General features: G+C 38.5%; 1 long non-coding RNA gene across 1 annotated transcript; it reads left to right on the forward strand.

Moving 5' to 3' along the window:
• The first annotated feature begins 824 nt into the window (after nucleotides 1-824).
• On the forward strand, nucleotides 825-3,194 carry LOC144447072 (uncharacterized). The gene is made up of 2 exons (XR_013481995.1): nucleotides 825-1,212; nucleotides 3,090-3,194. It is a non-coding gene; the product is annotated as an uncharacterized LOC144447072 (long non-coding RNA).
• Nucleotides 3,195-4,187: the final 993 nt, after the last annotated feature.

Genomic DNA, 4,187 nt, shown 5'->3' on the forward strand with positions numbered 1-4,187 from the left:
TACTTTGATTTTCATGGAAATTTGTCCTCGAGGTGCATTCTTCCTTTAATATCGTCACAGCAACTATTACATTGGATTCTGTCAGATATCTCGTGGAGTCAAGTTGTCACCGGGAATTCACATAATAATAGTGAATATGACATCTCGATATCATCTTTTGGAATGAATAAATTTGACAAAAATAAAACGTCGGTTATAAAACCCTTATCGCAATATTTTAACTAAGATGCGTCTTTCAACTGCTATAATGTTGATTATGCATTGTCCATTTTGTGCATTGAATTTAGCCTAAAATACACACGTGTGTAGTTTCATGTCATTGCCCTTTTCCAATTGCAATGCCAGAAAGTAAAGTCGAGCGTTGTGATTTGGCAATGGCTTACAAAATGAAAATATTCATCAAGACTGAACCATTCAGGAATATTACGAACAGAGGTCTTCATCTCCTACATGTGCTATGATGTACCCCCTCCCCTCCCCGGTAGAATAATGGTGTGATCTGTCGGAGTCTTTGTGGCTGTACATGATTTAACGTCTGCTTCGTTCAAATCAAGTTATTGACTATTAAGATCCGTTACTTAGCAACAGACATAAATCACTCAGCGACGTCAAAAATGTAATGAAGCAAGACTAAGCTTTTCATCCAGACGTATCAAAGCAACACGGCGATGTGTTGTGGTGACCCACGTACGTCAACAAGTTGAAGACAGACTACTTCGAACAACCAAAAATCACACAGGCTGCTACAAAGGGTACTCTGTTGATTAGTTTGTACAACTTTATACTACTGTAACACCAGAACTTTCGAGTTCTCGTAAGAATTTGAAGTTTTAGTACGGACATCTGTACAGCCGTACCCAAAGAGAGAAACGTCAACATTGTTGAGTTAACCGACGATAAACTGTAAATCGTGTATGCTGACTTTACCTGACTCTTTTCTACGTATTTTTGCAGGAGTTTGACGGAACAGAAATGTCTTTGAACACAAATAAATTGTCGAATAGAAGACGAGTTATGCCTAGTCCACCGGTGTCGAGATTACGAGATCGAGAGAAGGAATTTGTGTTAGACTCCGTGGTGTCGTCAAACCAAGTAACAAGATGGAAACCATTGATACCTCCTTACGATGCAGCTGTCGACCCACATGCACAGGATTACTTTCAACGTAAAGGAGTAAAGAGAACCATGGACGTGACTTGTACACTCAAACCAGTGAGTACAAATAGTGTATGAAAGAGAAGGGTGAGATGGTGAGAGGGAGGGAGAGAGAGAGAGAGAGAGAGAGAGAGAGAGAGAGAGAGAGAGAGAGAGAGAGAGAGAGAGAGAGAGAGAGAGAGAGAGAGGGAGAGAGGGAGAGAGAGAGGGAGAGAGGGAGAGAGAGCGAGGGAGAGAGAGAGGGAGAGAGAGGGGGAGAGAGGGGGAGAGAGAGAGGGGGGGGGAGAGATCAACAGGTTGCTTTTGTCGCATGAGTTCATATATGTGTATATACTATTCTGAAATCTTTGACTATGGTCTACAGTATAAATCACACACTGACCTGTACTTTAGATGCACACGTTTACGATTACCTATTTTTCGAACAGGAAAACAAAATGTTTCTTTTGAATTGGAACGATTGTCAACTGATATCGAATCTAGTCTAGGTCTTGTCCGCGAAGATGGTTTCAGGATACGTTTAACGAAACCCTCGTTTTTTTTAGAGTTCGCTCTATGTGAGATGGCAATAATAATATTATTACCTTTTATTCAAACATTATTGTGTTCCATAAAACGCCTATGTTGGAAGCTCTAAATTTCGGTATACCCCTACAAAAAACAATCAGCTCTGACAGCAGCCATCACGTTTTAGTACATAGCCAGCACCGAGATTGTCATACTTTGTATGTGATGAAAATATTATGAATTACGTCTGATTGGATGCCATGGTATGTCCGTCATCTCAAAGGAACTTCTATCGTCCGCCATTTGTACAGTATATGTCATTTTCAGGGCATCATAATACTAAAACAAAATTAAAATCAACCATTTCAATAGGACCAAGAATGAAAAGAAATAATCAAAACATATATAGTGTGGTGACTTTGGAGGCATTAACGAGACAGCGAAGTCTTCGAAAGTGTATTTCGAAAGCATGGCGCTAATGGAATGAAAGCTTGGACCCTTGAATGTAACATTTTATGGTCCTTATTAATATTTATTATCACAATGAACTTACAGTGCCTTTTAAGAACATGTGGTCCCAGAATTTCTATAAAGCATACCGCCAGTTACTGTTACAGTGGAATAATGATGACAAAGTTGACACATGAAAAATGTAGAACCTCGATTTTTTTAACAAAAAAAAATTGTATATAAGATACTTAGATGTATCTATGTATATATATCCCCTGCGTTCTGGTCGGGTAGCGGATCACTAGAGCTATTTAAGGGGATTAATTTGTCATAAAACACTGACAAGGGTACTGATCTAGTGTCATATCAGTACTGATCTCTCTCCCCAATGGGCATCTAGTGTCATCTATAACAGATGTATTTAGGTTTTTTTTATTGAGGTGTAACTCGTACCCCAACCTTGTCTTACGTGTTTGTCTGGTCCATAGATTTTGATTAATTCCCAGGAAACTCTTTCCATGCTCCCACTAGAATCTCTTTCCGTTACTGTCAAAGTTTGAGTGCATCCTTTTTGTTCACTTTCTTGTGGAATAACTTTAAATTCAATTCAATTATGATCTCTCCCAGATAAACCATACTTTAATTTCCCAAGTTTGTCTCTCTTACACTAACATCTCTATTACCCAAATTTGTCTCTCTTACACTAACATCTCCATTACCACTAGTATTCACGGGAATGTAAAATATTTATAAAAAAACCACATTTTATGTTGGAAACTCGAGACAAAGATATCAGCTGCGGTGGAATTCTAAAGAACACGTGACATCACAGTGTACATTGAGTCTCGACATGTCTGCGCCCTCATCGTTTGACTAGTATTTATCTATTGTGGCTATCACAAGTTTTCGTTCTCTAAATCTGTTGTCTAAGCCATGATTTAGGAGCCTTTCTTTATTCTTACAAACTTTCCTTGCAGGGAGAACGAGACATCGATACAAGGAAGATGACAACATGGTGGTTGCGAAAGTGATGGACGTCATTTCTCAAGACATCGCTACTGTGGATCATTGTCTTACCAGAGTCAACTCAGTAGCCAAGGATTTACATTGAATATATAATAAAAAACTTGGACTTAAATCATTATTGATAGATCTGAAATTCTAAAATCTGAAACTACGTTACCCTGATCATACGCGATTTCTTTGAAGTGAAGGCCCTTCCCATTAACGTCGTAGATGGCGTTGTTCGGTAAAAAGTTATTGTGCAAGTCACGCTGTTAGTGTTACATTGTATATTGACAAAATTCGTTATACATAAAAAAGCTGAGCAACTCGTGAGCATTATTAAGACGCTTTTTAAATGACGCTACTTTGTCATTTAAATTTTGTGCCAAAAATTAGTTTTACCCCATATGTTAGTATCGAAAAATGACCTCCATGAGGTGTTGCTTGGATTTACATACCCGGGAACTGATAGCCAATCAAATCGGAGATTTGTTCTAAAATTTCAAAAACGATTTAGACAAAGAATTTTAACCTATCAGTTTAGGCTTTAGCTTTGAATGTTCGCTAGAGACTGTGAAAAAGTTTTACCCGGCCTTCGAACCTGACGGTGGTACTACGAGTACTAGCCTACTCTGTGTTGGCTCATTTTCCACGTTCGCTCTCCGCCTCCACAAGAGAGCCTCGGAGAGAGAGATCGAGGAAAAGGAGCCTACACGTATATAGTTTCTAGACTTGACGGTGGTGATGTCTATAAAAGAGTTACATGATTATCTCAACATTGTGATTAACCGAGGAAAAAAACAGTTGTAAAAAAATTTCAGTTGTGTATGAATTGTATATATGGAAATAATTATTCAATGCTCTAGTATTATGTTGCTAGGAAAACTTCGAGCATTGAGCAAACGGGTATGTTTTGAGCTTTTGTAAAAAATGTAGTGGTAAACACAACGAGTTCCTGGTGCAATCTACGATTTAGTTTTGGTTAATCTGATCACAGGGTCTTGAAGACGTCATTTTGACACTTTCTGCGTGACCAGGTGACAAAGTTTTCAAGTTGGCAAGACCTTGGA

This window comes from Glandiceps talaboti, chromosome 16 (assembly GCF_964340395.1).
Source record: "Glandiceps talaboti chromosome 16, keGlaTala1.1, whole genome shotgun sequence".
Classification (NCBI taxonomy): domain Eukaryota; kingdom Metazoa; phylum Hemichordata; class Enteropneusta; family Spengelidae; genus Glandiceps; species Glandiceps talaboti.